The following is a 17,422-nucleotide window of genomic DNA, read 5'->3' on the forward strand; positions in this document are numbered from 1 at the left end:
AAAAACAAATGACTATTGAAAGTGCAAGTCGGTATCGTGCATACATTTACTGGTCTCTGTGGTGATTGCGTTGCTGTGCCTATTTCTACTTTTACCCCATACTCTTTAACCCGATACCCAGGTACTGTGCTGTAGTCAGGATGGCCGAGCGGTCTAAGGCGCTGCGTTCAGGTCGCAGTCTCCCATGGAGGCGTGGGTTCAAATCCCACTTCTGACAGTTGTTTAGTGCCTCTCAGGAGTCATGCTGCTTAGCAGTAATAATAAGATGATGAAATAACAATTTATAATAAACACTCTCAAATGAAAACCTTCTGGAGCTGACCAAAGATCAAGGAAATTAGAAAACAGCTGTACTTAATAATGAATGAGGGGAACAATTCATTTTATTGCATTATAATGAGTTAATGAGTTACTGCATTGTCTTTCAGTTGTAAAATTATCACTTTCTGTAGGCTATGCCTGGTGGCCCATTCACTGCTGACAAGACTGTTGTCGTGGCCGAGTGGTTAAGGCGATGGACTAGAAATCCATTAGGATCTTCCTGCGCAGGTTCGAATCCTGCCGACAACGAAATTGAATTTTCTTGACCCCTCCGGAGGTTGAAGTTTAGTCGTGTTTCTTATACCAATCATATCCTCTCAGATCTCCACAAGTACATAGGGATTAGTTGTCCATTTGGGATAGGATCCCACCTCACACCTTTACACACCTGGTTATCCATCCTTCTAGCTCTATAGGCCACAGTAGCATAGGTTACAGGTTTGTAGTCAAGCCACAGATTTCAGGTGAGATCCCATGATACACTCAACAATACAACAACACGATTCTCATGAATAACCATGAAGCCATTTTCTAAGATTTCCCCCATTTTGACATGTGGACCTGTTGTCACTCTTACCCTGACGGATAGCTCCAGACACTTTTTTGGTCCTATCTGAGGCATTTTATCATTTATATCAGAATGGCCATATTCTGAGGCCAGTTTAGCGTTCATTCAATGACGATTTACTACTCTTTTCCATTGAAGGCCATATTGAGGTTAAATCAATGACTGGAGTTTTTCATTGATAAAAACAAATGACTATTGAAAGTGCAAGTCGGTATCGTGCATACATTTACTGGTCTCTGTGGTGATTGCGTTGCTGTGCCTATTTCTACTTTTACCCCATACTCTTTAACCCGATACCCAGGTACTGTGCTGTAGTCAGGATGGCCGAGCGGTCTAAGGCGCTGCGTTCAGGTCGCAGTCTCCCATGGAGGCGTGGGTTCAAATCCCACTTCTGACAGTTGTTTAGTGCCTCTCAGGAGTCATGCTGCTTAGCAGTAATAATAAGATGATGAAATAACAATTTATAATAAACACTCTCAAATGAAAACCTTCTGGAGCTGACCAAAGATCAAGGAAATTAGAAAACAGCTGTACTTAATAATGAATGAGGGGAACAATTCATTTTATTGCATTATAATGAGTTAATGAGTTACTGCATTGTCTTTCAGTTGTAAAATTATCACTTTCTGTAGGCTATGCCTGGTGGCCCATTCACTGCTGACAAGACTGTTGTCGTGGCCGAGTGGTTAAGGCGATGGACTAGAAATCCATTAGGATCTTCCTGCGCAGGTTCGAATCCTGCCGACAACGAAATTGAATTTTCTTGACCCCTCCGGAGGTTGAAGTTTAGTCGTGTTTCTTATACCAATCATATCCTCTCAGATCTCCACAAGTACATAGGGATTAGTTGTCCATTTGGGATAGGATCCCACCTCACACCTTTACACACCTGGTTATCCATCCTTCTAGCTCTATAGGCCACAGTAGCATAGGTTACAGGTTTGTAGTCAAGCCACAGATTTCAGGTGAGATCCCATGATACACTCAACAATACAACAACACGATTCTCATGAATAACCATGAAGCCATTTTCTAAGATTTCCCCCATTTTGACATGTGGACCTGTTGTCACTCTTACCCTGACGGATAGCTCCAGACACTTTTTTGGTCCTATCTGAGGCATTTTATCATTTATATCAGAATGGCCATATTCTGAGGCCAGTTTAGCGTTCATTCAATGACGATTTACTACTCTTTTCCATTGAAGGCCATATTGAGGTTAAATCAATGACTGGAGTTTTTCATTGATAAAAACAAATGACTATTGAAAGTGCAAGTCGGTATCGTGCATACATTTACTGGTCTCTGTGGTGATTGCGTTGCTGTGCCTATTTCTACTTTTACCCCATACTCTTTAACCCGATACCCAGGTACTGTGCTGTAGTCAGGATGGCCGAGCGGTCTAAGGCGCTGCGTTCAGGTCGCAGTCTCCCATGGAGGCGTGGGTTCAAATCCCACTTCTGACAGTTGTTTAGTGCCTCTCAGGAGTCATGCTGCTTAGCAGTAATAATAAGATGATGAAATAACAATTTATAATAAACACTCTCAAATGAAAACCTTCTGGAGCTGACCAAAGATCAAGGAAATTAGAAAACAGCTGTACTTAATAATGAATGAGGGGAACAATTCATTTTATTGCATTATAATGAGTTAATGAGTTACTGCATTGTCTTTCAGTTGTAAAATTATCACTTTCTGTAGGCTATGCCTGGTGGCCCATTCACTGCTGACAAGACTGTTGTCGTGGCCGAGTGGTTAAGGCGATGGACTAGAAATCCATTAGGATCTTCCTGCGCAGGTTCGAATCCTGCCGACAACGAAATTGAATTTTCTTGACCCCTCCGGAGGTTGAAGTTTAGTCGTGTTTCTTATACCAATCATATCCTCTCAGATCTCCACAAGTACATAGGGATTAGTTGTCCATTTGGGATAGGATCCCACCTCACACCTTTACACACCTGGTTATCCATCCTTCTAGCTCTATAGGCCACAGTAGCATAGGTTACAGGTTTGTAGTCAAGCCACAGATTTCAGGTGAGATCCCATGATACACTCAACAATACAACAACACGATTCTCATGAATAACCATGAAGCCATTTTCTAAGATTTCCCCCATTTTGACATGTGGACCTGTTGTCACTCTTACCCTGACGGATAGCTCCAGACACTTTTTTGGTCCTATCTGAGGCATTTTATCATTTATATCAGAATGGCCATATTCTGAGGCCAGTTTAGCGTTCATTCAATGACGATTTACTACTCTTTTCCATTGAAGGCCATATTGAGGTTAAATCAATGACTGGAGTTTTTCATTGATAAAAACAAATGACTATTGAAAGTGCAAGTCGGTATCGTGCATACATTTACTGGTCTCTGTGGTGATTGCGTTGCTGTGCCTATTTCTACTTTTACCCCATACTCTTTAACCCGATACCCAGGTACTGTGCTGTAGTCAGGATGGCCGAGCGGTCTAAGGCGCTGCGTTCAGGTCGCAGTCTCCCATGGAGGCGTGGGTTCAAATCCCACTTCTGACAGTTGTTTAGTGCCTCTCAGGAGTCATGCTGCTTAGCAGTAATAATAAGATGATGAAATAACAATTTATAATAAACACTCTCAAATGAAAACCTTCTGGAGCTGACCAAAGATCAAGGAAATTAGAAAACAGCTGTACTTAATAATGAATGAGGGGAACAATTCATTTTATTGCATTATAATGAGTTAATGAGTTACTGCATTGTCTTTCAGTTGTAAAATTATCACTTTCTGTAGGCTATGCCTGGTGGCCCATTCACTGCTGACAAGACTGTTGTCGTGGCCGAGTGGTTAAGGCGATGGACTAGAAATCCATTAGGATCTTCCTGCGCAGGTTCGAATCCTGCCGACAACGAAATTGAATTTTCTTGACCCCTCCGGAGGTTGAAGTTTAGTCGTGTTTCTTATACCAATCATATCCTCTCAGATCTCCACAAGTACATAGGGATTAGTTGTCCATTTGGGATAGGATCCCACCTCACACCTTTACACACCTGGTTATCCATCCTTCTAGCTCTATAGGCCACAGTAGCATAGGTTACAGGTTTGTAGTCAAGCCACAGATTTCAGGTGAGATCCCATGATACACTCAACAATACAACAACACGATTCTCATGAATAACCATGAAGCCATTTTCTAAGATTTCCCCCATTTTGACATGTGGACCTGTTGTCACTCTTACCCTGACGGATAGCTCCAGACACTTTTTTGGTCCTATCTGAGGCATTTTATCATTTATATCAGAATGGCCATATTCTGAGGCCAGTTTAGCGTTCATTCAATGACGATTTACTACTCTTTTCCATTGAAGGCCATATTGAGGTTAAATCAATGACTGGAGTTTTTCATTGATAAAAACAAATGACTATTGAAAGTGCAAGTCGGTATCGTGCATACATTTACTGGTCTCTGTGGTGATTGCGTTGCTGTGCCTATTTCTACTTTTACCCCATACTCTTTAACCCGATACCCAGGTACTGTGCTGTAGTCAGGATGGCCGAGCGGTCTAAGGCGCTGCGTTCAGGTCGCAGTCTCCCATGGAGGCGTGGGTTCAAATCCCACTTCTGACAGTTGTTTAGTGCCTCTCAGGAGTCATGCTGCTTAGCAGTAATAATAAGATGATGAAATAACAATTTATAATAAACACTCTCAAATGAAAACCTTCTGGAGCTGACCAAAGATCAAGGAAATTAGAAAACAGCTGTACTTAATAATGAATGAGGGGAACAATTCATTTTATTGCATTATAATGAGTTAATGAGTTACTGCATTGTCTTTCAGTTGTAAAATTATCACTTTCTGTAGGCTATGCCTGGTGGCCCATTCACTGCTGACAAGACTGTTGTCGTGGCCGAGTGGTTAAGGCGATGGACTAGAAATCCATTAGGATCTTCCTGCGCAGGTTCGAATCCTGCCGACAACGAAATTGAATTTTCTTGACCCCTCCGGAGGTTGAAGTTTAGTCGTGTTTCTTATACCAATCATATCCTCTCAGATCTCCACAAGTACATAGGGATTAGTTGTCCATTTGGGATAGGATCCCACCTCACACCTTTACACACCTGGTTATCCATCCTTCTAGCTCTATAGGCCACAGTAGCATAGGTTACAGGTTTGTAGTCAAGCCACAGATTTCAGGTGAGATCCCATGATACACTCAACAATACAACAACACGATTCTCATGAATAACCATGAAGCCATTTTCTAAGATTTCCCCCATTTTGACATGTGGACCTGTTGTCACTCTTACCCTGACGGATAGCTCCAGACACTTTTTTGGTCCTATCTGAGGCATTTTATCATTTATATCAGAATGGCCATATTCTGAGGCCAGTTTAGCGTTCATTCAATGACGATTTACTACTCTTTTCCATTGAAGGCCATATTGAGGTTAAATCAATGACTGGAGTTTTTCATTGATAAAAACAAATGACTATTGAAAGTGCAAGTCGGTATCGTGCATACATTTACTGGTCTCTGTGGTGATTGCGTTGCTGTGCCTATTTCTACTTTTACCCCATACTCTTTAACCCGATACCCAGGTACTGTGCTGTAGTCAGGATGGCCGAGCGGTCTAAGGCGCTGCGTTCAGGTCGCAGTCTCCCATGGAGGCGTGGGTTCAAATCCCACTTCTGACAGTTGTTTAGTGCCTCTCAGGAGTCATGCTGCTTAGCAGTAATAATAAGATGATGAAATAACAATTTATAATAAACACTCTCAAATGAAAACCTTCTGGAGCTGACCAAAGATCAAGGAAATTAGAAAACAGCTGTACTTAATAATGAATGAGGGGAACAATTCATTTTATTGCATTATAATGAGTTAATGAGTTACTGCATTGTCTTTCAGTTGTAAAATTATCACTTTCTGTAGGCTATGCCTGGTGGCCCATTCACTGCTGACAAGACTGTTGTCGTGGCCGAGTGGTTAAGGCGATGGACTAGAAATCCATTAGGATCTTCCTGCGCAGGTTCGAATCCTGCCGACAACGAAATTGAATTTTCTTGACCCCTCCGGAGGTTGAAGTTTAGTCGTGTTTCTTATACCAATCATATCCTCTCAGATCTCCACAAGTACATAGGGATTAGTTGTCCATTTGGGATAGGATCCCACCTCACACCTTTACACACCTGGTTATCCATCCTTCTAGCTCTATAGGCCACAGTAGCATAGGTTACAGGTTTGTAGTCAAGCCACAGATTTCAGGTGAGATCCCATGATACACTCAACAATACAACAACACGATTCTCATGAATAACCATGAAGCCATTTTCTAAGATTTCCCCCATTTTGACATGTGGACCTGTTGTCACTCTTACCCTGACGGATAGCTCCAGACACTTTTTTGGTCCTATCTGAGGCATTTTATCATTTATATCAGAATGGCCATATTCTGAGGCCAGTTTAGCGTTCATTCAATGACGATTTACTACTCTTTTCCATTGAAGGCCATATTGAGGTTAAATCAATGACTGGAGTTTTTCATTGATAAAAACAAATGACTATTGAAAGTGCAAGTCGGTATCGTGCATACATTTACTGGTCTCTGTGGTGATTGCGTTGCTGTGCCTATTTCTACTTTTACCCCATACTCTTTAACCCGATACCCAGGTACTGTGCTGTAGTCAGGATGGCCGAGCGGTCTAAGGCGCTGCGTTCAGGTCGCAGTCTCCCATGGAGGCGTGGGTTCAAATCCCACTTCTGACAGTTGTTTAGTGCCTCTCAGGAGTCATGCTGCTTAGCAGTAATAATAAGATGATGAAATAACAATTTATAATAAACACTCTCAAATGAAAACCTTCTGGAGCTGACCAAAGATCAAGGAAATTAGAAAACAGCTGTACTTAATAATGAATGAGGGGAACAATTCATTTTATTGCATTATAATGAGTTAATGAGTTACTGCATTGTCTTTCAGTTGTAAAATTATCACTTTCTGTAGGCTATGCCTGGTGGCCCATTCACTGCTGACAAGACTGTTGTCGTGGCCGAGTGGTTAAGGCGATGGACTAGAAATCCATTAGGATCTTCCTGCGCAGGTTCGAATCCTGCCGACAACGAAATTGAATTTTCTTGACCCCTCCGGAGGTTGAAGTTTAGTCGTGTTTCTTATACCAATCATATCCTCTCAGATCTCCACAAGTACATAGGGATTAGTTGTCCATTTGGGATAGGATCCCACCTCACACCTTTACACACCTGGTTATCCATCCTTCTAGCTCTATAGGCCACAGTAGCATAGGTTACAGGTTTGTAGTCAAGCCACAGATTTCAGGTGAGATCCCATGATACACTCAACAATACAACAACACGATTCTCATGAATAACCATGAAGCCATTTTCTAAGATTTCCCCCATTTTGACATGTGGACCTGTTGTCACTCTTACCCTGACGGATAGCTCCAGACACTTTTTTGGTCCTATCTGAGGCATTTTATCATTTATATCAGAATGGCCATATTCTGAGGCCAGTTTAGCGTTCATTCAATGACGATTTACTACTCTTTTCCATTGAAGGCCATATTGAGGTTAAATCAATGACTGGAGTTTTTCATTGATAAAAACAAATGACTATTGAAAGTGCAAGTCGGTATCGTGCATACATTTACTGGTCTCTGTGGTGATTGCGTTGCTGTGCCTATTTCTACTTTTACCCCATACTCTTTAACCCGATACCCAGGTACTGTGCTGTAGTCAGGATGGCCGAGCGGTCTAAGGCGCTGCGTTCAGGTCGCAGTCTCCCATGGAGGCGTGGGTTCAAATCCCACTTCTGACAGTTGTTTAGTGCCTCTCAGGAGTCATGCTGCTTAGCAGTAATAATAAGATGATGAAATAACAATTTATAATAAACACTCTCAAATGAAAACCTTCTGGAGCTGACCAAAGATCAAGGAAATTAGAAAACAGCTGTACTTAATAATGAATGAGGGGAACAATTCATTTTATTGCATTATAATGAGTTAATGAGTTACTGCATTGTCTTTCAGTTGTAAAATTATCACTTTCTGTAGGCTATGCCTGGTGGCCCATTCACTGCTGACAAGACTGTTGTCGTGGCCGAGTGGTTAAGGCGATGGACTAGAAATCCATTAGGATCTTCCTGCGCAGGTTCGAATCCTGCCGACAACGAAATTGAATTTTCTTGACCCCTCCGGAGGTTGAAGTTTAGTCGTGTTTCTTATACCAATCATATCCTCTCAGATCTCCACAAGTACATAGGGATTAGTTGTCCATTTGGGATAGGATCCCACCTCACACCTTTACACACCTGGTTATCCATCCTTCTAGCTCTATAGACCACAGTAGCATAGGTTACAGGTTTGTAGTCAAGCCACAGATTTCAGGTGAGATCCCATGATACACTCAACAATACAACAACACGATTCTCATGAATAACCATGAAGCCATTTTCTAAGATTTCCCCCATTTTGACATGTGGACCTGTTGTCACTCTTACCCTGACGGATAGCTCCAGACACTTTTTTGGTCCTATCTGAGGCATTTTATCATTTATATCAGAATGGCCATATTCTGAGGCCAGTTTAGCGTTCATTCAATGACGATTTACTACTCTTTTCCATTGAAGGCCATATTGAGGTTAAATCAATGACTGGAGTTTTTCATTGATAAAAACAAATGACTATTGAAAGTGCAAGTCGGTATCGTGCATACATTTACTGGTCTCTGTGGTGATTGCGTTGCTGTGCCTATTTCTACTTTTACCCCATACTCTTTAACCCGATACCCAGGTACTGTGCTGTAGTCAGGATGGCCGAGCGGTCTAAGGCGCTGCGTTCAGGTCGCAGTCTCCCATGGAGGCGTGGGTTCAAATCCCACTTCTGACAGTTGTTTAGTGCCTCTCAGGAGTCATGCTGCTTAGCAGTAATAATAAGATGATGAAATAACAATTTATAATAAACACTCTCAAATGAAAACCTTCTGGAGCTGACCAAAGATCAAGGAAATTAGAAAACAGCTGTACTTAATAATGAATGAGGGGAACAATTCATTTTATTGCATTATAATGAGTTAATGAGTTACTGCATTGTCTTTCAGTTGTAAAATTATCACTTTCTGTAGGCTATGCCTGGTGGCCCATTCACTGCTGACAAGACTGTTGTCGTGGCCGAGTGGTTAAGGCGATGGACTAGAAATCCATTAGGATCTTCCTGCGCAGGTTCGAATCCTGCCGACAACGAAATTGAATTTTCTTGACCCCTCCGGAGGTTGAAGTTTAGTCGTGTTTCTTATACCAATCATATCCTCTCAGATCTCCACAAGTACATAGGGATTAGTTGTCCATTTGGGATAGGATCCCACCTCACACCTTTACACACCTGGTTATCCATCCTTCTAGCTCTATAGGCCACAGTAGCATAGGTTACAGGTTTGTAGTCAAGCCACAGATTTCAGGTGAGATCCCATGATACACTCAACAATACAACAACACGATTCTCATGAATAACCATGAAGCCATTTTCTAAGATTTCCCCCATTTTGACATGTGGACCTGTTGTCACTCTTACCCTGACGGATAGCTCCAGACACTTTTTTGGTCCTATCTGAGGCATTTTATCATTTATATCAGAATGGCCATATTCTGAGGCCAGTTTAGCGTTCATTCAATGACGATTTACTACTCTTTTCCATTGAAGGCCATATTGAGGTTAAATCAATGACTGGAGTTTTTCATTGATAAAAACAAATGACTATTGAAAGTGCAAGTCGGTATCGTGCATACATTTACTGGTCTCTGTGGTGATTGCGTTGCTGTGCCTATTTCTACTTTTACCCCATACTCTTTAACCCGATACCCAGGTACTGTGCTGTAGTCAGGATGGCCGAGCGGTCTAAGGCGCTGCGTTCAGGTCGCAGTCTCCCATGGAGGCGTGGGTTCAAATCCCACTTCTGACAGTTGTTTAGTGCCTCTCAGGAGTCATGCTGCTTAGCAGTAATAATAAGATGATGAAATAACAATTTATAATAAACACTCTCAAATGAAAACCTTCTGGAGCTGACCAAAGATCAAGGAAATTAGAAAACAGCTGTACTTAATAATGAATGAGGGGAACAATTCATTTTATTGCATTATAATGAGTTAATGAGTTACTGCATTGTCTTTCAGTTGTAAAATTATCACTTTCTGTAGGCTATGCCTGGTGGCCCATTCACTGCTGACAAGACTGTTGTCGTGGCCGAGTGGTTAAGGCGATGGACTAGAAATCCATTAGGATCTTCCTGCGCAGGTTCGAATCCTGCCGACAACGAAATTGAATTTTCTTGACCCCTCCGGAGGTTGAAGTTTAGTCGTGTTTCTTATACCAATCATATCCTCTCAGATCTCCACAAGTACATAGGGATTAGTTGTCCATTTGGGATAGGATCCCACCTCACACCTTTACACACCTGGTTATCCATCCTTCTAGCTCTATAGGCCACAGTAGCATAGGTTACAGGTTTGTAGTCAAGCCACAGATTTCAGGTGAGATCCCATGATACACTCAACAATACAACAACACGATTCTCATGAATAACCATGAAGCCATTTTCTAAGATTTCCCCCATTTTGACATGTGGACCTGTTGTCACTCTTACCCTGACGGATAGCTCCAGACACTTTTTTGGTCCTATCTGAGGCATTTTATCATTTATATCAGAATGGCCATATTCTGAGGCCAGTTTAGCGTTCATTCAATGACGATTTACTACTCTTTTCCATTGAAGGCCATATTGAGGTTAAATCAATGACTGGAGTTTTTCATTGATAAAAACAAATGACTATTGAAAGTGCAAGTCGGTATCGTGCATACATTTACTGGTCTCTGTGGTGATTGCGTTGCTGTGCCTATTTCTACTTTTACCCCATACTCTTTAACCCGATACCCAGGTACTGTGCTGTAGTCAGGATGGCCGAGCGGTCTAAGGCGCTGCGTTCAGGTCGCAGTCTCCCATGGAGGCGTGGGTTCAAATCCCACTTCTGACAGTTGTTTAGTGCCTCTCAGGAGTCATGCTGCTTAGCAGTAATAATAAGATGATGAAATAACAATTTATAATAAACACTCTCAAATGAAAACCTTCTGGAGCTGACCAAAGATCAAGGAAATTAGAAAACAGCTGTACTTAATAATGAATGAGGGGAACAATTCATTTTATTGCATTATAATGAGTTAATGAGTTACTGCATTGTCTTTCAGTTGTAAAATTATCACTTTCTGTAGGCTATGCCTGGTGGCCCATTCACTGCTGACAAGACTGTTGTCGTGGCCGAGTGGTTAAGGCGATGGACTAGAAATCCATTAGGATCTTCCTGCGCAGGTTCGAATCCTGCCGACAACGAAATTGAATTTTCTTGACCCCTCCGGAGGTTGAAGTTTAGTCGTGTTTCTTATACCAATCATATCCTCTCAGATCTCCACAAGTACATAGGGATTAGTTGTCCATTTGGGATAGGATCCCACCTCACACCTTTACACACCTGGTTATCCATCCTTCTAGCTCTATAGGCCACAGTAGCATAGGTTACAGGTTTGTAGTCAAGCCACAGATTTCAGGTGAGATCCCATGATACACTCAACAATACAACAACACGATTCTCATGAATAACCATGAAGCCATTTTCTAAGATTTCCCCCATTTTGACATGTGGACCTGTTGTCACTCTTACCCTGACGGATAGCTCCAGACACTTTTTTGGTCCTATCTGAGGCATTTTATCATTTATATCAGAATGGCCATATTCTGAGGCCAGTTTAGCGTTCATTCAATGACGATTTACTACTCTTTTCCATTGAAGGCCATATTGAGGTTAAATCAATGACTGGAGTTTTTCATTGATAAAAACAAATGACTATTGAAAGTGCAAGTCGGTATCGTGCATACATTTACTGGTCTCTGTGGTGATTGCGTTGCTGTGCCTATTTCTACTTTTACCCCATACTCTTTAACCCGATACCCAGGTACTGTGCTGTAGTCAGGATGGCCGAGCGGTCTAAGGCGCTGCGTTCAGGTCGCAGTCTCCCATGGAGGCGTGGGTTCAAATCCCACTTCTGACAGTTGTTTAGTGCCTCTCAGGAGTCATGCTGCTTAGCAGTAATAATAAGATGATGAAATAACAATTTATAATAAACACTCTCAAATGAAAACCTTCTGGAGCTGACCAAAGATCAAGGAAATTAGAAAACAGCTGTACTTAATAATGAATGAGGGGAACAATTCATTTTATTGCATTATAATGAGTTAATGAGTTACTGCATTGTCTTTCAGTTGTAAAATTATCACTTTCTGTAGGCTATGCCTGGTGGCCCATTCACTGCTGACAAGACTGTTGTCGTGGCCGAGTGGTTAAGGCGATGGACTAGAAATCCATTAGGATCTTCCTGCGCAGGTTCGAATCCTGCCGACAACGAAATTGAATTTTCTTGACCCCTCCGGAGGTTGAAGTTTAGTCGTGTTTCTTATACCAATCATATCCTCTCAGATCTCCACAAGTACATAGGGATTAGTTGTCCATTTGGGATAGGATCCCACCTCACACCTTTACACACCTGGTTATCCATCCTTCTAGCTCTATAGGCCACAGTAGCATAGGTTACAGGTTTGTAGTCAAGCCACAGATTTCAGGTGAGATCCCATGATACACTCAACAATACAACAACACGATTCTCATGAATAACCATGAAGCCATTTTCTAAGATTTCCCCCATTTTGACATGTGGACCTGTTGTCACTCTTACCCTGACGGATAGCTCCAGACACTTTTTTGGTCCTATCTGAGGCATTTTATCATTTATATCAGAATGGCCATATTCTGAGGCCAGTTTAGCGTTCATTCAATGACGATTTACTACTCTTTTCCATTGAAGGCCATATTGAGGTTAAATCAATGACTGGAGTTTTTCATTGATAAAAACAAATGACTATTGAAAGTGCAAGTCGGTATCGTGCATACATTTACTGGTCTCTGTGGTGATTGCGTTGCTGTGCCTATTTCTACTTTTACCCCATACTCTTTAACCCGATACCCAGGTACTGTGCTGTAGTCAGGATGGCCGAGCGGTCTAAGGCGCTGCGTTCAGGTCGCAGTCTCCCATGGAGGCGTGGGTTCAAATCCCACTTCTGACAGTTGTTTAGTGCCTCTCAGGAGTCATGCTGCTTAGCAGTAATAATAAGATGATGAAATAACAATTTATAATAAACACTCTCAAATGAAAACCTTCTGGAGCTGACCAAAGATCAAGGAAATTAGAAAACAGCTGTACTTAATAATGAATGAGGGGAACAATTCATTTTATTGCATTATAATGAGTTAATGAGTTACTGCATTGTCTTTCAGTTGTAAAATTATCACTTTCTGTAGGCTATGCCTGGTGGCCCATTCACTGCTGACAAGACTGTTGTCGTGGCCGAGTGGTTAAGGCGATGGACTAGAAATCCATTAGGATCTTCCTGCGCAGGTTCGAATCCTGCCGACAACGAAATTGAATTTTCTTGACCCCTCCGGAGGTTGAAGTTTAGTCGTGTTTCTTATACCAATCATATCCTCTCAGATCTCCACAAGTACATAGGGATTAGTTGTCCATTTGGGATAGGATCCCACCTCACACCTTTACACACCTGGTTATCCATCCTTCTAGCTCTATAGGCCACAGTAGCATAGGTTACAGGTTTGTAGTCAAGCCACAGATTTCAGGTGAGATCCCATGATACACTCAACAATACAACAACACGATTCTCATGAATAACCATGAAGCCATTTTCTAAGATTTCCCCCATTTTGACATGTGGACCTGTTGTCACTCTTACCCTGACGGATAGCTCCAGACACTTTTTTGGTCCTATCTGAGGCATTTTATCATTTATATCAGAATGGCCATATTCTGAGGCCAGTTTAGCGTTCATTCAATGACGATTTACTACTCTTTTCCATTGAAGGCCATATTGAGGTTAAATCAATGACTGGAGTTTTTCATTGATAAAAACAAATGACTATTGAAAGTGCAAGTCGGTATCGTGCATACATTTACTGGTCTCTGTGGTGATTGCGTTGCTGTGCCTATTTCTACTTTTACCCCATACTCTTTAACCCGATACCCAGGTACTGTGCTGTAGTCAGGATGGCCGAGCGGTCTAAGGCGCTGCGTTCAGGTCGCAGTCTCCCATGGAGGCGTGGGTTCAAATCCCACTTCTGACAGTTGTTTAGTGCCTCTCAGGAGTCATGCTGCTTAGCAGTAATAATAAGATGATGAAATAACAATTTATAATAAACACTCTCAAATGAAAACCTTCTGGAGCTGACCAAAGATCAAGGAAATTAGAAAACAGCTGTACTTAATAATGAATGAGGGGAACAATTCATTTTATTGCATTATAATGAGTTAATGAGTTACTGCATTGTCTTTCAGTTGTAAAATTATCACTTTCTGTAGGCTATGCCTGGTGGCCCATTCACTGCTGACAAGACTGTTGTCGTGGCCGAGTGGTTAAGGCGATGGACTAGAAATCCATTAGGATCTTCCTGCGCAGGTTCGAATCCTGCCGACAACGAAATTGAATTTTCTTGACCCCTCCGGAGGTTGAAGTTTAGTCGTGTTTCTTATACCAATCATATCCTCTCAGATCTCCACAAGTACATAGGGATTAGTTGTCCATTTGGGATAGGATCCCACCTCACACCTTTACACACCTGGTTATCCATCCTTCTAGCTCTATAGGCCACAGTAGCATAGGTTACAGGTTTGTAGTCAAGCCACAGATTTCAGGTGAGATCCCATGATACACTCAACAATACAACAACACGATTCTCATGAATAACCATGAAGCCATTTTCTAAGATTTCCCCCATTTTGACATGTGGACCTGTTGTCACTCTTACCCTGACGGATAGCTCCAGACACTTTTTTGGTCCTATCTGAGGCATTTTATCATTTATATCAGAATGGCCATATTCTGAGGCCAGTTTAGCGTTCATTCAATGACGATTTACTACTCTTTTCCATTGAAGGCCATATTGAGGTTAAATCAATGACTGGAGTTTTTCATTGATAAAAACAAATGACTATTGAAAGTGCAAGTCGGTATCGTGCATACATTTACTGGTCTCTGTGGTGATTGCGTTGCTGTGCCTATTTCTACTTTTACCCCATACTCTTTAACCCGATACCCAGGTACTGTGCTGTAGTCAGGATGGCCGAGCGGTCTAAGGCGCTGCGTTCAGGTCGCAGTCTCCCATGGAGGCGTGGGTTCAAATCCCACTTCTGACAGTTGTTTAGTGCCTCTCAGGAGTCATGCTGCTTAGCAGTAATAATAAGATGATGAAATAACAATTTATAATAAACACTCTCAAATGAAAACCTTCTGGAGCTGACCAAAGATCAAGGAAATTAGAAAACAGCTGTACTTAATAATGAATGAGGGGAACAATTCATTTTATTGCATTATAATGAGTTAATGAGTTACTGCATTGTCTTTCAGTTGTAAAATTATCACTTTCTGTAGGCTATGCCTGGTGGCCCATTCACTGCTGACAAGACTGTTGTCGTGGCCGAGTGGTTAAGGCGATGGACTAGAAATCCATTAGGATCTTCCTGCGCAGGTTCGAATCCTGCCGACAACGAAATTGAATTTTCTTGACCCCTCCGGAGGTTGAAGTTTAGTCGTGTTTCTTATACCAATCATATCCTCTCAGATCTCCACAAGTACATAGGGATTAGTTGTCCATTTGGGATAGGATCCCACCTCACACCTTTACACACCTGGTTATCCATCCTTCTAGCTCTATAGGCCACAGTAGCATAGGTTACAGGTTTGTAGTCAAGCCACAGATTTCAGGTGAGATCCCATGATACACTCAACAATACAACAACACGATTCTCATGAATAACCATGAAGCCATTTTCTAAGATTTCCCCCATTTTGACATGTGGACCTGTTGTCACTCTTACCCTGACGGATAGCTCCAGACACTTTTTTGGTCCTATCTGAGGCATTTTATCATTTATATCAGAATGGCCATATTCTGAGGCCAGTTTAGCGTTCATTCAATGACGATTTACTACTCTTTTCCATTGAAGGCCATATTGAGGTTAAATCAATGACTGGAGTTTTTCATTGATAAAAACAAATGACTATTGAAAGTGCAAGTCGGTATCGTGCATACATTTACTGGTCTCTGTGGTGATTGCGTTGCTGTGCCTATTTCTACTTTTACCCCATACTCTTTAACCCGATACCCAGGTACTGTGCTGTAGTCAGGATGGCCGAGCGGTCTAAGGCGCTGCGTTCAGGTCGCAGTCTCCCATGGAGGCGTGGGTTCAAATCCCACTTCTGACAGTTGTTTAGTGCCTCTCAGGAGTCATGCTGCTTAGCAGTAATAATAAGATGATGAAATAACAATTTATAATAAACACTCTCAAATGAAAACCTTCTGGAGCTGACCAAAGATCAAGGAAATTAGAAAACAGCTGTACTTAATAATGAATGAGGGGAACAATTCATTTATTGCATTATAATGAGTTAATGAGTTACTGCATTGTCTTTCAGTTGTAAAATTATCACTTTCTGTAGGCTATGCCTGGTGGCCCATTCACTGCTGACAAGACTGTTGTCGTGGCCGAGTGGTTAAGGCGATGGACTAGAAATCCATTAGGATCTTCCTGCGCAGGTTCGAATCCTGCCGACAACGAAATTGAATTTTCTTGACCCCTCCGGAGGTTGAAGTTTAGTCGTGTTTCTTATACCAATCATATCCTCTCAGATCTCCACAAGTACATAGGGATTAGTTGTCCATTTGGGATAGGATCCCACCTCACACCTTTACACACCTGGTTATCCATCCTTCTAGCTCTATAGGCCACAGTAGCATAGGTTACAGGTTTGTAGTCAAGCCACAGATTTCAGGTGAGATCCCATGATACACTCAACAATACAACAACACGATTCTCATGAATAACCATGAAGCCATTTTCTAAGATTTCCCCCATTTTGACATGTGGACCTGTTGTCACTCTTACCCTGACGGATAGCTCCAGACACTTTTTTGGTCCTATCTGAGGCATTTTATCATTTATATCAGAATGGCCATATTCTGAGGCCAGTTTAGCGTTCATTCAATGACGATTTACTACTCTTTTCCATTGAAGGCCATATTGAGGTTAAATCAATGACTGGAGTTTTTCATTGATAAAAACAAATGACTATTGAAAGTGCAAGTCGGTATCGTGCATACATTTACTGGTCTCTGTGGTGATTGCGTTGCTGTGCCTATTTCTACTTTTACCCCATACTCTTTAACCCGATACCCAGGTACTGTGCTGTAGTCAGGATGGCCGAGCGGTCTAAGGCGCTGCGTTCAGGTCGCAGTCTCCCATGGAGGCGTGGGTTCAAATCCCACTTCTGACAGTTGTTTAGTGCCTCTCAGGAGTCATGCTGCTTAGCAGTAATAATAAGATGATGAAATAACAATTTATAATAAACACTCTCAAATGAAAACCTTCTGGAGCT

General features: G+C 41.9%; 33 non-coding genes across 33 annotated transcripts; all 33 read left to right on the plus strand.

Annotated features, from left to right (window-relative positions):
• The first annotated feature begins 134 nt into the window (after positions 1-134).
• trnal-cag (transfer RNA leucine (anticodon CAG)) lies at positions 135-217 on the plus strand. The gene has a single exon. It is a non-coding gene; the product is annotated as a tRNA-Leu (tRNA).
• Positions 218-488: 271 nt separating this feature from the next.
• trnas-aga (transfer RNA serine (anticodon AGA)) lies at positions 489-570 on the plus strand. The gene has a single exon. It is a non-coding gene; the product is annotated as a tRNA-Ser (tRNA).
• Positions 571-1,203: 633 nt separating this feature from the next.
• On the plus strand, positions 1,204-1,286 carry trnal-cag (transfer RNA leucine (anticodon CAG)). Its single transcript has one exon. It is a non-coding gene; the product is annotated as a tRNA-Leu (tRNA).
• A 271-nt stretch (positions 1,287-1,557) lies between these two features.
• Positions 1,558-1,639, plus strand: trnas-aga (transfer RNA serine (anticodon AGA)). Its single transcript has one exon. It is a non-coding gene; the product is annotated as a tRNA-Ser (tRNA).
• Positions 1,640-2,272: 633 nt separating this feature from the next.
• Positions 2,273-2,355, plus strand: trnal-cag (transfer RNA leucine (anticodon CAG)). Its single transcript has one exon. It is a non-coding gene; the product is annotated as a tRNA-Leu (tRNA).
• A 271-nt stretch (positions 2,356-2,626) lies between these two features.
• trnas-aga (transfer RNA serine (anticodon AGA)) lies at positions 2,627-2,708 on the plus strand. The gene has a single exon. It is a non-coding gene; the product is annotated as a tRNA-Ser (tRNA).
• A 633-nt stretch (positions 2,709-3,341) lies between these two features.
• trnal-cag (transfer RNA leucine (anticodon CAG)) lies at positions 3,342-3,424 on the plus strand. Its single transcript has one exon. It is a non-coding gene; the product is annotated as a tRNA-Leu (tRNA).
• A 271-nt stretch (positions 3,425-3,695) lies between these two features.
• trnas-aga (transfer RNA serine (anticodon AGA)) lies at positions 3,696-3,777 on the plus strand. The gene has a single exon. It is a non-coding gene; the product is annotated as a tRNA-Ser (tRNA).
• A 633-nt stretch (positions 3,778-4,410) lies between these two features.
• On the plus strand, positions 4,411-4,493 carry trnal-cag (transfer RNA leucine (anticodon CAG)). The gene has a single exon. It is a non-coding gene; the product is annotated as a tRNA-Leu (tRNA).
• A 271-nt stretch (positions 4,494-4,764) lies between these two features.
• trnas-aga (transfer RNA serine (anticodon AGA)) lies at positions 4,765-4,846 on the plus strand. The gene has a single exon. It is a non-coding gene; the product is annotated as a tRNA-Ser (tRNA).
• Positions 4,847-5,479: 633 nt separating this feature from the next.
• On the plus strand, positions 5,480-5,562 carry trnal-cag (transfer RNA leucine (anticodon CAG)). Its single transcript has one exon. It is a non-coding gene; the product is annotated as a tRNA-Leu (tRNA).
• A 271-nt stretch (positions 5,563-5,833) lies between these two features.
• trnas-aga (transfer RNA serine (anticodon AGA)) lies at positions 5,834-5,915 on the plus strand. The gene has a single exon. It is a non-coding gene; the product is annotated as a tRNA-Ser (tRNA).
• A 633-nt stretch (positions 5,916-6,548) lies between these two features.
• On the plus strand, positions 6,549-6,631 carry trnal-cag (transfer RNA leucine (anticodon CAG)). Its single transcript has one exon. It is a non-coding gene; the product is annotated as a tRNA-Leu (tRNA).
• A 271-nt stretch (positions 6,632-6,902) lies between these two features.
• trnas-aga (transfer RNA serine (anticodon AGA)) lies at positions 6,903-6,984 on the plus strand. The gene has a single exon. It is a non-coding gene; the product is annotated as a tRNA-Ser (tRNA).
• A 633-nt stretch (positions 6,985-7,617) lies between these two features.
• Positions 7,618-7,700, plus strand: trnal-cag (transfer RNA leucine (anticodon CAG)). Its single transcript has one exon. It is a non-coding gene; the product is annotated as a tRNA-Leu (tRNA).
• A 271-nt stretch (positions 7,701-7,971) lies between these two features.
• trnas-aga (transfer RNA serine (anticodon AGA)) lies at positions 7,972-8,053 on the plus strand. The gene has a single exon. It is a non-coding gene; the product is annotated as a tRNA-Ser (tRNA).
• Positions 8,054-8,686: 633 nt separating this feature from the next.
• Positions 8,687-8,769, plus strand: trnal-cag (transfer RNA leucine (anticodon CAG)). Its single transcript has one exon. It is a non-coding gene; the product is annotated as a tRNA-Leu (tRNA).
• Positions 8,770-9,040: 271 nt separating this feature from the next.
• On the plus strand, positions 9,041-9,122 carry trnas-aga (transfer RNA serine (anticodon AGA)). Its single transcript has one exon. It is a non-coding gene; the product is annotated as a tRNA-Ser (tRNA).
• A 633-nt stretch (positions 9,123-9,755) lies between these two features.
• On the plus strand, positions 9,756-9,838 carry trnal-cag (transfer RNA leucine (anticodon CAG)). The gene has a single exon. It is a non-coding gene; the product is annotated as a tRNA-Leu (tRNA).
• A 271-nt stretch (positions 9,839-10,109) lies between these two features.
• On the plus strand, positions 10,110-10,191 carry trnas-aga (transfer RNA serine (anticodon AGA)). Its single transcript has one exon. It is a non-coding gene; the product is annotated as a tRNA-Ser (tRNA).
• A 633-nt stretch (positions 10,192-10,824) lies between these two features.
• On the plus strand, positions 10,825-10,907 carry trnal-cag (transfer RNA leucine (anticodon CAG)). Its single transcript has one exon. It is a non-coding gene; the product is annotated as a tRNA-Leu (tRNA).
• A 271-nt stretch (positions 10,908-11,178) lies between these two features.
• On the plus strand, positions 11,179-11,260 carry trnas-aga (transfer RNA serine (anticodon AGA)). The gene has a single exon. It is a non-coding gene; the product is annotated as a tRNA-Ser (tRNA).
• Positions 11,261-11,893: 633 nt separating this feature from the next.
• trnal-cag (transfer RNA leucine (anticodon CAG)) lies at positions 11,894-11,976 on the plus strand. The gene has a single exon. It is a non-coding gene; the product is annotated as a tRNA-Leu (tRNA).
• Positions 11,977-12,247: 271 nt separating this feature from the next.
• Positions 12,248-12,329, plus strand: trnas-aga (transfer RNA serine (anticodon AGA)). The gene has a single exon. It is a non-coding gene; the product is annotated as a tRNA-Ser (tRNA).
• Positions 12,330-12,962: 633 nt separating this feature from the next.
• Positions 12,963-13,045, plus strand: trnal-cag (transfer RNA leucine (anticodon CAG)). Its single transcript has one exon. It is a non-coding gene; the product is annotated as a tRNA-Leu (tRNA).
• Positions 13,046-13,316: 271 nt separating this feature from the next.
• On the plus strand, positions 13,317-13,398 carry trnas-aga (transfer RNA serine (anticodon AGA)). The gene has a single exon. It is a non-coding gene; the product is annotated as a tRNA-Ser (tRNA).
• Positions 13,399-14,031: 633 nt separating this feature from the next.
• On the plus strand, positions 14,032-14,114 carry trnal-cag (transfer RNA leucine (anticodon CAG)). Its single transcript has one exon. It is a non-coding gene; the product is annotated as a tRNA-Leu (tRNA).
• Positions 14,115-14,385: 271 nt separating this feature from the next.
• On the plus strand, positions 14,386-14,467 carry trnas-aga (transfer RNA serine (anticodon AGA)). The gene has a single exon. It is a non-coding gene; the product is annotated as a tRNA-Ser (tRNA).
• Positions 14,468-15,100: 633 nt separating this feature from the next.
• Positions 15,101-15,183, plus strand: trnal-cag (transfer RNA leucine (anticodon CAG)). The gene has a single exon. It is a non-coding gene; the product is annotated as a tRNA-Leu (tRNA).
• Positions 15,184-15,454: 271 nt separating this feature from the next.
• On the plus strand, positions 15,455-15,536 carry trnas-aga (transfer RNA serine (anticodon AGA)). Its single transcript has one exon. It is a non-coding gene; the product is annotated as a tRNA-Ser (tRNA).
• A 633-nt stretch (positions 15,537-16,169) lies between these two features.
• Positions 16,170-16,252, plus strand: trnal-cag (transfer RNA leucine (anticodon CAG)). The gene has a single exon. It is a non-coding gene; the product is annotated as a tRNA-Leu (tRNA).
• A 270-nt stretch (positions 16,253-16,522) lies between these two features.
• trnas-aga (transfer RNA serine (anticodon AGA)) lies at positions 16,523-16,604 on the plus strand. The gene has a single exon. It is a non-coding gene; the product is annotated as a tRNA-Ser (tRNA).
• A 633-nt stretch (positions 16,605-17,237) lies between these two features.
• trnal-cag (transfer RNA leucine (anticodon CAG)) lies at positions 17,238-17,320 on the plus strand. The gene has a single exon. It is a non-coding gene; the product is annotated as a tRNA-Leu (tRNA).
• Positions 17,321-17,422: the final 102 nt, after the last annotated feature.

Source organism: Oncorhynchus kisutch, unplaced genomic scaffold (genome assembly GCF_002021735.2).
Source record: "Oncorhynchus kisutch isolate 150728-3 unplaced genomic scaffold, Okis_V2 scaffold780, whole genome shotgun sequence".
Taxonomy (NCBI): Eukaryota; Metazoa; Chordata; class Actinopteri; order Salmoniformes; family Salmonidae; genus Oncorhynchus; species Oncorhynchus kisutch.